General features: G+C 40.0%; 1 pseudogene; it reads right to left on the bottom strand.

The window, feature by feature from the left end:
* Positions 1-5,282: 5,282 nt before the first annotated feature.
* On the bottom strand, positions 5,283-7,392 carry LOC150057186 (E3 ubiquitin-protein ligase RNF139 pseudogene; annotated as a pseudogene).
* Positions 7,393-11,935: the final 4,543 nt, after the last annotated feature.

Below are 11,935 nucleotides of genomic sequence, written 5' to 3'. Positions count from 1 at the left end.
TAGAACCCACCAAACTTCAGTGGACTGACTGTTTTTATTTACCTCAAATATCTTTCCTTTTAGATAGAAAAGAGTCAAACCTTCATTTCCACCAGGTATGTGAGGATGTTTGTGGGTGTTGAATGAACCTAGAATTGTAACATATACAGAAACATGTTTCCAGAATGAAGGGTTAAGAAGAAAAAAGGGGTTAGCAAGCAGGAACCAATAATCAGAAAGCCCAAGTTAGAACACTGAACCACTTTGTCTCTTGATGCCAACTTTGAAGGAGAAATGGGAGAAAGAAAGACAAAATTGTAAGGATAAACAGATTCTTTTTCTCAATGATTTACTTATATAGAATATTAGTCCTGTTTCTATATACATAACATGTCAAACTCAACTACCATGAAATTTCTAAAATGGACTCACATTTTTGTTTTGTTTTGTTTTCCCTTTTAGAAAAAAAGAAGGTAAAGATCACATGCTTTTCTTCTACTTTCTTCATTTCAATTTTTTTTTTTTTTTTGCCAGTCCTGGCCTTAAGCTCAGGCCTGAGCACTGTCCTTGGATTTTTCTCAAGGCTAGAGCTCTACCACTTGAACCTCAGCACCACTTCCGGCTTTTTCTGAGTATGTGGTACCAAGGAATTGAACCCGGGTCTTCATGCATGCTAGGCAAGCACTCTACCACTAGGCCAAACTCCCGGCCCATTTCAAATTCTTAACTGAAACATGACATGTAACAATAGCTGGTCTTAACTTCTATAAAAGGCTATACCAGCGGCCGGGAGTTTGGCCTAGTGGTGGAGTGGTTGCCTAGCATGCAGGAAGACCCAGGCTGGATTCCGCAGTACTACATTCACAGAAAAAAGCCGGAGGTGGTGATGAAGCGCAAGTGACAGAACTCCAGCCTTGAGAAAGTCCAAGGACAGTGCTCAGTCACTGAGCTCAAGCTCAGAACTGGCAAAAAAAAAAAAAAAAAAAAAAAAAAAAAGACTAAATCACATTAAGTTTCTTTGCCAACAAAGACAGTTACAACAATTCTTTTATAGTGGCCTTAAACATAGGCATGAGAAAAACTTACTGAAGGAATTGAAAAGGAAAAGGAAACCATAGAGAAAAGAAATGGATGATAAATGTAACAAATAATTTTGAAACACTCAGATCTGAGAGTCAACTATTTAAAAAGCCCCAAAGGACAGAGTGAACACAATCTATTGTTCTAGTCAGCAAAATAAGACAGAAATCTCACACGTAAGAAATACTGTTTTGCATATGCATTTCAGAAGTTTCTGTTAGGAAGTGAGTGGAAGATAGAGATTTTCTTATTCAGGACTTGAGAGCATAGAATAAAGAAACAGATTTCTTATAATCGATTACTTCAAGCTGAATGTGCATGAGATTATTAACATGTGCAGTATCACTGTCGGTGAATGTAAGACCATGCTCACTCTGGTCTCTCTTTCTAATGTAATCTTTCTCTCTATCCACATTGGCCAAAAGATGAATTACGTAGACATTCTTTATACGTTGTAAACACATCTTGTCTAGCCAGCACTCTAGTGGTAGAGTGCTTGCCTAGCATGCATGAAGCCCTGGGTTCAATTCCTCAGTGCAACATACATAGAAAAAGTCAGAAGTGGTACTGTGGCTTAAGTGGCAGATTCCTAGCCCTGACCAAAAACTGTCCAAAGACAGTGCCCAGGTCCTGAGTTCAAGCCCTAGGAATGGCAGACAAAAGAAAAAGGGAAAAAAAGAAAAGTAACTTGTCTATGTTGTTTCCTTGTCAGAGTAACAGTGACTTCATAGAATGAATGACAGAGTTCCTTTCTTTCCATGTAGTGGGACATTATTGACACTTCTTTTAGTCTGGAAGAATTCTATAGTGAATCTCTTCATTCCAGGGCTTTTCATTACCTTGGCACTGTTACTTCTAGCAGTGAGGGGTTCAGGTGGTCTCCCTGCAGTTTCAGTTCTCTCAGATCTCACCCATGTAGGGGGAGCAATGAGAAAACCTCACAGGCCACTATTTGTTATTTTCTATCCAAAAAAGTGTTCAGATAATTTAGTATTTTTTCCATTAGTTTTCCCCTCATTTTCCATGCTAGTGTCTGAAATGTTTTAAGAGTCATAGCTCTACTTCTGGCTTTTGGGTTTTGGTTTTTGGAGGACTTTTTTTTTGGGGGGGGGCTAATGATAATATTATTGAGTTTCCTGTCTGAGCTTACTTCCAATCAGGATCTTTAGTGCCCAATGTCCCAAGTATTAGGTTTACAGATGTGAGACATTAGCAGACAGAAAATATTATTAACCTAATCTAAAATATATTCACAATAAATACAAGTTTTAGGTATGTAGGTATGGACATAGGTACTTACAGAAATAGATAAATAGATAGATCCTTCAATAACTCTTCACTGAAACACAGAAAAATTCATTCTCATTTTTGTGGGGTGTGAAAAAGAAAAATGGAACTTGTATTTAGGTCACCAAGTTGGATTAGTAGGCATTCTGCTGTTGAGCCATACTTTAAGCCCTTTTTCTGCACTGATTATTTTCTTTGAAAGGTAATAAGATCAATATTAATTGATGCCTAACAGCTTGTTTTGAAGAGAACTCCAAAAATGATTTTAAAAATTATATGAAATTGGATACTGTAAGAAACTGGCATTGTTTTCTAATAATTTCACATACATAGTTATTATTTTGATATTCACATTCAAATAGGAATAGACTTACAAAGTGTTATTTAGCTCTCTAAAATAAAAGGTACAGATTGTATCGTATTGTAAGTCATTAAAATGTGTGAGGATAAAAAGCCAGACCATGAACACATTTTATACAAGGGACTTGGCTCTGGGTGGGGAAATGGGGACCAAGACATGAGAAAGGGTATTAATGTATGTGAAGTAATGAACTGTCTCTCTGGCGAATATAATGTAACCCTTCTATTAATTACAATAAAAATATGAAAAAAACAAGGGACTTGGCTCTACATAGTTCAATTTAGCTGTCCTTTCAGCCAAAGTCTGGAAAAAATGCTTAAAATATCATAGAAAAATTATTCAATCTACATTAATGAAAATAATGATGCTTTTTAAGATTAAATACAACTCAACAGAATGTCTATATGAGAGCAGAAATGGAATTAACAAGTACATGTCTGATGCCAGAATTATCTGTATTTTATTTTCTTTACAGAGTAGACAGACAAATGAAAATATCAGAGGAAATTTCCAAGAGAACATCATGAATGTCAGGCAAATTTTCTAATAAAGACACTTTTGAGGGCCGGGAGATTGACCTAGAAGTAGAGTGCTTGCCTAGCATGCATAAAGTCCTGGGTTCGATTCCCTGGTACCACATACAGAGAAAAGCTGGAACTGATGCTGTGGTTCAAGTGGTAGATGCTAGCTTTGAGAAAGCTCAATGATAGTGCTCAGGCCCTGAGTTCAAGCCACAGGACTGGCCATAAATAAATAAAGAAAAAAAGAAACTTTTGAAGTTCTAGATTTTTGCAGAAACAATATACATTAAAATGTAATATATTGCATATATTGTTCTATCATTCAGTGAAACTTCAATTGTATTTCACACTTGTATTTTCTAATGCTATATGTACCTAATTGCACCAGTTATTTTAAGACAGGGTTTTGGTTTTTGCCCAGGGTGTATCTGGACAGTGACTCTCCTATTTCATATTCTGCCATTGGCCACAGATGAAAGGAGCATGACACCATGGCTGGCTTTCTCTGTTAAGATGGAGCCTCAGTAACTTTTATGGCATATAGTCTGCAATCATCATCCTCTCAATCTCAGTTTCCCACAGAGCTGAGATGGCAGGCATGAGCTACTGCGCTAAACTTTAATGTTTTTCTCTTAGACTTCATAAAAGTGAGAACAAACTTCTGGTGTCTAGTTCATTCATGATCCAGTGGTGAAGCTAACAGTTACTGATGCTTATAGTTGAGTGACCTGATGCAAAGACAAACCTTCTGTATCTCAGATACAAAAGAAGCGTCCATGACTCTTACAGTAATAACTCAGTACTTGATAGTCATACCGGGTCACATTTTCTTCCCTTTTACTTTTTACCTCGTTTTCTGCTAGGAACTTGGATTCCTCCCTCTGGTTTTTAAGTTTTGTTTTCATTTCTGCTGCATATAGTATTTTTATTTCCTTCAGGAAATGCATTAAGTGGTCAGGTACTGGTGCTCAGGCCTGTAATCCTAGCTACTCAGGAGGCTGACTTCTGTGTATCATGCATGGAAGTCAGCCCAGGCAGGAATGCCATCCTTCTCTTCAATTAATCAGAAAAGAAGCTGGAAATGGAGGTGTGCTGCGCTTAGAGTGTGCCAGCCTTGAGCAAAAATAGGCAAGCAAGTGAGAAAAGCCCTGAGTTCAACTGCCAGCACAGCCACCCCCCAATATATGTCATGAATAGAAATCCAGAGGTAGCCCAGTGGTAAGCAAGTAAAAGGCCTTGCTTTGATTCCCGGGATGAAACACACACACACACACACACACACACACACACACACACACACACACCCCCCCCCCACTTGAATGGCCCTTAGTTACCATTAGTTCATCTTTGGCTACTGATGCGCTGTAAAATGTAATGACTGGATTTCAGTTATTCCCTTCATATAGAAATTCTTTGATAAAACTGTCTTTGTCTTCATATTCTGCTTTTAGAGTGTGTAAAATAGTATGGGTACAGCTTGTAACACCTCAGGCCTCTTTATAATTTACATGTTATTTACACTCCCTTAGGTGGCCATATTTAATGGTTTAAATAAGATGTAAGAAGTACATTTGGACAACTTACAGTAGGGTATTTTTTTTTTGTGGGTCATGGGGCTTGGACTCAGCCTGGGCACTATCCCTAAGTTCTTCAGCTCAAGGCTACCACCCTGCTGCTGGGCCTGGACATAGTCCCTGAGCTCTTCAGCTCAAGGCTAATGCCCTACCCAGCTTTTTTTACATATGATGAAAATTTACATTTTGTAAATTGTGAGAAACTTTACACATATGAGCAGATAGTATTATACTTTATATTGCAGTATGAGAACATCACCAGGTAACAGTAGTAGCTCACGCCTGTAATTCTAACTACTCAGGAGGCTGAGATATGAGGATTGTGGTTCAAAGCCAGCCTGGGCAATAAAATCAACATGACATCTTTTTTTTTGTCATAAAAACGTGAAAACATTTTATTCTATGTACAATAATGTACACAAATTTAAATAGGTCACCAAAGAGACCAGAAGTAATTAAAGAGGTATATTTACAGTAGCACATCATAGTAAATGGAAAACCATTCACAGATTCAACATTGATACTGTTTTTTGTGCTTGGTTACACACTGAAGTGAAGCATATTACTTCATTTTGGATGAACTGAATTTTAAACGAATACCTCAATGATTAGTAAATGCTATTTTAATCAGTGTCATCATTAACAAGTTCTTCAGCTGCTGCGCTTGTGGGCCGAATCCCTCCATTTCTTTCTCTTTGAACATCATCATCATCATCACAATCAGTACTGTCATCTTCATTTAATTTTCTGTCAGATTCAGCAGCTTCTTCTCTTAGTAGCTTCCTCTGGATTTTGATTTTCATTGGGTGCAATAAATCCATTGTTGTTAGACACATTTGAATTATCCTTGCTATCATCTTCAATGTATACTTTTTGATGGCACATTGGACAAGTATCTTGAATGTACAGCCACTTCCGAAGGCAAAGTGCATGGAAATAATGATTACAAGGTGTAATATGAGCAGATGTTGTAAACTCATGGTAGCAGATTGCACATATCACCTATTTCTTGCAAGCGGCTCCCTTTTACTTCAAGAAGTGAATTGATTTTCTTAACGGCAGTTCTACGGTTCATGAATGTCTTCCAGCCATTTTTTGCTTGTAAGTAGATGTTAAAATAAGCATGTAGGCACATCATACAAGCCCGAATTTTACTTCCTGACTCAAACATCATATATAAGCCCCATTTCCAAACATCACTACTCCAAATATAAATTCAATAATATTGCCTGTTGAACGAACGTAGTAGACATAATCATTAAGCTTTTCCCAGAGGACATTATAGTAGCCATCAATCATGAATAATGTATAAACAGTGAGAGAAACAATTACTTTTAAGCAGAGTTCCACACAAAAGGCTGTTACTGCAAACAACCATGTATTTAGTGCATAGTGATGCCAGAGAACATAACTGAGTAAAACAGGAAGGACAAACAGGCAAGCAGAGACAAACAGCACTGGAAAATGTCTATGAAAAGATGACACATGGGAGGCACTGAGAGACATTAATACAGGATCTGTCATTCCATGGATGAAATGCAGGACTGCAGTTAATAAAAGGCACATGTTTCTACTTAAGCGAATAAGTCTCTCTTCTAGCCTTAACCCACTTAAACCAGTCTGAAGAGCCAAAATAAAAAATAAAACAGGTGCTACAAAGCCAAGCCGCCTGTCATCTTCTTCAGTTGATCCAATAAAGGTCAATATTCCAAGGCCCAAGTAATGGGCTACTGAAGAAATTACAGCACTCATGCCCAGTACAGTTAGGGTAGAATCACATCCACTCATTATAAGGTTACAAATGAGGTCCCCGAAATCATCCCAAGAAATAAAATAGGACTCAATTTCATTTGCCATCCTTAAAATGTATATTAACAGTGTAGCCTGGGCTGTAACTCTTGTTAGCCAGAAGACTCGAAGTAGATCTGGGAAACGAATCCTCTTCCATGTGTCTTCCATCAATAACTGTAATCCATAAATTCGATACATGTGCCTCACTAAAAGATAAACATATCGTGTAGAATAATAAAACCACTTAAGTTTCACTGCCAAGACCAGCACTGTGTTTCATATGAGGATCAAGGATGAGGTAAAAACTAAAGTCTCTCTGAGGTGTAATGGTAGCTCTGTGATTAACCCTGTTACAAGAACCAGCAGATCCAAAATAATTACCTGTGAATAGATGGACTGAGTCTGGAGTCGTGTGATGTACCCAATCCAGATGTGAGCTGCAGAACAATGAGTGCCCTCCGCAGTGAGCGCCCTTTCGGAGGAAGCCGCTCAGCCCCGAGAGCTGACGTGCTGTAGGCACCACAGAAGTCAGTGTGCAAAGCAGCGTAATAACTCACCAGCACTGAAGCTGCGGCTCACAGAAAGGCTGCGCTGTGCACGTAAACTTGAAAAGTGATCGTGGTGACGAGATGGGAACAATACTGGACACAAATATCCCGAGGAGCCGGAGGACGACCTGGAGCCATGCAGAACCGGCTCTGGCTGGAATCGTAGTAGGAGTTGAAGATGGCGTCGATGATGTCAAGGCAGGGCACCGGAGCGCCACCTCGAGCGCTGTCCACATCTGCTGACGGGCCATCCGCACCCGCTGCTGCGGGGCCCCTCCGCCACCGCGCGCGGGGCAGGGCCTGGGCCAGAGGCCGGGAGGGGCGGGGCTCGGGCGGCGGCTCCGCCCCGACGCCCTCCTCTCCTCTTGGGCGGCCTGCCCTACCACCAGCCCGCATCTCCCGAGCTGGAGCAGGCAGCGGAGGCGGACATGACATCTTATATACATAAACTACTCCAAAAAGTCAGAAGAGGCACTGTGACTCAAATGGTAGAGCACTAGCCTTGAAAGCGAAGTGGTTCATGGACAGTGCCAAGGCCCCGATTCACACTTCAGGACTGCAAAAGGGGGGGGGGGGACAGGCCTGGGAGTTTGGCCTAGTGGTACAGTGTTTGCCTAGCATGCACTAAGACCTGGGTTCAATTCCTCGGTACCACATACATAGGAAAAATCCAGAAGTGGTGCTGTGGCTCAAATGATGGAGCTCTAGCCCTAGCCTTGAAGAAAACCCAAAGACAGTGCTCATGCCCTGAGCCCAAGCCCAGGATTGGAAAGAGAGAGAGAGAGAGAGAGAGAGAGAGAGAGAGAGAGAGAGAGAGAGAGAGAGAGAGAGAGAGAGAGAGAGAGACGAACTCATCGTGAAGGGAGATTTGGGTAAAGCAGCTAGATGGGTAGTATAGGTTGGCAGTAGACTAACAGAAACGGAAAAGAAGATTTTAGCATTTCAATGATTGTAGTTTCTTCTCTATTTCCCTTCCCCTCTTTCTTTCTCTCCCCCTATTCCTCTCCCTCCTCCTGCTTTTCTCCCTCCTCCTTCCCTTATCTTTTTTTTTTTTTTATTATGGCATCAATTTAGGGCCTGGGCCTTTTGTTTGGCTTTTTTCGCTCCTTATTGGTTGTTCACCCCTGGAGAAACTCCCTCAATTCTGCCTTTGTTGCTGTTATTGTTCTTTTTAATTGGAGATGACAGTCTTGTAGCCTTTTCTGCTGAAGGTGGCTTTCAACCACTATTCTCAGACGTCAGCCTCCAGAATATTTAGGATTACAGTTGTGAGCCACTAGAACTCTGTAAATGATTGTGTTTTCACACCGAGAATTATAGTCCTAGTTTGTAAAATGTTACTGGTCATCATTAACCCCAAGAATGTATCTGATCTCATTTGTTTGAAAGAGAAAAATAAAATTACATTCTGCATTTTGAGGATAATTTGCTTTAAGCCTTTAGGTTCAAAACTACTAGCCACATCCTGGTAGGTCAGGCCTGTTGTCCTAGCTACTCAGGACACTGAAATTTATGCATCAATGGTTCAAAGCCACAAGGGCAAGATAGTCTGAGAGACTCTTATGTGCAAGTAACTATCTAAGAGCTGGAAGTGGAACAATGGCTAAAGTGATCATGTACTAGCCTTGTGTAAAAAGCTCATGGATAATACCCAGGGCCTGAGTTCAAGTCTCAGCACTGGCACACATGCACAAGTATTAGGACAAGATAAATAGGTGTCAGGCAGTCACTACATTATTGGGATTAGCTAGGCAAATCTGTGAAAGCTTTTTAGTGCTTGGTCAACACATGGTTTTCCAATGCTAGATGTTTTGAGTCCATTTTCCACTCATGAAACAAATACCTGAGAATGAACTTCCAAATCAGAGAAGTTTATTAGCAGGGCATTGTTGGCTCTCACCTGTAATTCTAGCTGCCCAGAAGGCTGAGAAGTGAGGATTGCAGTGCAAATTGAGCTTGGTTTGGAAAGGGTATGAAGCTCTTATCTTCAGCTAACAAGAAGATGGAAAGAACCAAAAAGAACAGAAATCCTGGCCAAGTGTGAGAATTCAGCGCTGCAACTGCAGGAGCTGTTTCGTGGCATCCAGCTTCTTCCGGATGGTTTACCAGAGTTTGGCTGGATCTTGCTTAACTGGATCTTCCCTCAGAGCTCAGTTGGATGCCCCTACCAACCTGGGGCTGGGCGCATACATGTGGGCTGGAGTCTATCCAAGCCCCGCCCCCCGCGGCTCCACCCACCTGCGCTTACACACGCCCCTCCTGCCCAGAGGACCATGGGAGCTGCTTGCTTGGAATCCCCTTGGAAAGCGCTGTGAGAGGCCAACGGACCTATAACTCTTGGTAGACCTACTAAAGGAGCATTTGGAGTTTGCTTGTACATTGATTAGGCAGAGCATTACCTACAATTACATATACATACGCCTTATATGGCATACATATAATGTACATGTTATATAATTTTAAATACATAATATTAACATATTTATAAATATATAATGTACATATTTTTATATAATTTTTGTATGTACTTTTTTTTTTCCTATACCTGGCTCTTGTACTCAGGGTTGCAGCAATGTCACTGGGTTGGTTGCTCATGGCTATTGCTATACCACTTGAGCCACAAAATGCCACTTCTGGCTTTTTTGGTTAATTGGAGAGAAGCGTCTCATGAACTTTCCTGATCAGGTTGGCTTCAAATGGTCATCCTTAGATCTCAGTCTGCTGAATATCTAGGGTTACAGGTGTGAGCACTAACAACCAGCTTAAAATATTCTTAATACATAATTTTGTCATTTTCCATATGTGATCAATTACATGCAAATGATAACTTTAACAAAGATGTTAAGATTTCCACAGAGTATTGTTTTGACAGTTTATAAGTTAAATTGATGACGAGGTCACCATTTAAATTTATATGTCATGTTTTCTATCATAAAAGATTAAACTTTCTGAGTATAATCTAAAACTGTAAATGTTTTAAAATAGTCAAGACTCTTCTTTATTACAGTTTTAGATACAGAATATTATATCTTTAAAAAGCTGTGTACTTAGGTACCTCATTCATGAAATCCTAGCTATTCAAGAGACTGGGACCTGGCTTCGTGGCTTGAAGCCAGCTTAAGCAGGAAGTCCAGAGTTAGCCAGTAAAAATTCAGTAGTGGAGAAGAGTGGTTCAGCCTTAAGTGACAGTCTAGGGGTAGCCTCCAGGGCCTAAGCTCAAGTTTCCATGCCAGCACCTTCCCTGCCAAAAATCCACCATAAAACAATTTGTATGTTGTCTAGTTACTGTATGGATTTCAAACTCATGATCCTTCTGCCTCCAGAGTAGCTGAGATTAAAAGCATGTGACAGTGTACCCAACTTCTCCTTCTTGTCTTCCTCCTTCCTTCCCTTCCTCCTTCTTTCCTTGCTTTCCTCCTTCCCTCTTCCTTTCCCCTCCCTCTTCCCTGTCTCTCTTGTTCATCATATGAATGAAACAATGCATAATGCTCTGTTTCATATAAAAGTTCTTTCATTCTGAGATACTTATTACATAAACCCTCTGCATTCTTTTTGTATTTTGGAGTATTATTTCATCACATTTTATTTATTCATTCTATTCATGGACACTGGGAATGTTTGTATTTTTGGCTGTGATGAATGCAACTGTTATGGATATTCCCTCTTTTTTTCTGTTTTGCTTTTGTTATGACTAGTGAGGTTTGAATTCAGAGTCTTGTGCTTGCCAGACAAAGTTTGGGGTTGATTTTTTGTTTTTGTTGTTGTTGTTTGGTACATAGTGGGGCTTGAACTCTGGGCCTGGGCACTGTGTCTGAGCTCTTCAGCTCAAGCCTAGAGCTCCATCACTTAAGCCATAGGGCTGCTTCCAATTTTCTGGTACTTAATTGGGGCTAAGAATCTCATGGACTTTTCATGCCCTGGCTGGCTTTGAACTGAGATCCTCAGATCTCAGCCTTCAGAGTAGCTAGGATAACAGGTGTGAGCCACAGGCGCCCAGCTGATATTGATTTTTTTTAACCAGTAGAGCCATACCTCTGGCTAGTTTTGCTTTTGTTATTGTTTAAATAGGCCTTCCTTTATCCCAGGCCATTGTGGACTACTATTTATGCTTCTCACAGAACTGGGATGACAGGCATGAGTCACTATGTCTAGCTTTTAATTATTGAGATGAGGGTTTGTGAACACTTCACTTTGTCTGGCCCTGGACTATGATACTCTCAATCTCAGCCTCCTGAGTAGCTAGAATTAGAGGTTTAAGCTACTGAGCCTGGCTGACACATTCCATTAGTAGTAGTCTTGTTTAGATATGTTTTCATTTTTCTCAAGGAAATACTGTAGAATCTAATCTCTGGCTCATAAAACATACATGTTGATTTATTGAAATTGATAGATTTTTCCCCAAATCATATTATTAGACACTCCTTCCAAAAATGTATGAATATTCCACTTGCACTGGCTGATTTTTTGTGTTTTTGGCTTTTTAAGTTTTATCTCTCATGCTAGAAGTATAGTGGTTTTTGCCTTGCATTTTAACTGATGATGTGTTAATACTGAGCTTCATAGAAGTCAAGGTAATCAAATGAAGGGTATATATGTATGGTATGAGTATGACTAGGAAGTGAAGCTAATGTGTTAGTAGTTTGGGGAATTTGACAAAATCTGAAGCCAAAAATATGAAACACTTGGCTTGGAATAGGAAAATTATCTGTCGAAAAGTTGTAAACTATATGGTATTTGAAGTCAAGATTACTTAAGTGTAGCTTACTAGTGTATACAGTATGTATGAAGCCTTTG

Source organism: Megascapheus bottae, chromosome 11 (genome assembly GCF_031878675.1).
Source record: "Megascapheus bottae isolate mThoBot1 chromosome 11, mThoBot2.hap1, whole genome shotgun sequence".
NCBI classification, from domain to species: Eukaryota; Metazoa; Chordata; class Mammalia; order Rodentia; family Geomyidae; genus Megascapheus; species Megascapheus bottae.
Note: the sequence above shows the minus strand (reverse complement) of the source record. Positions and strands in the feature narration are given on the sequence as shown.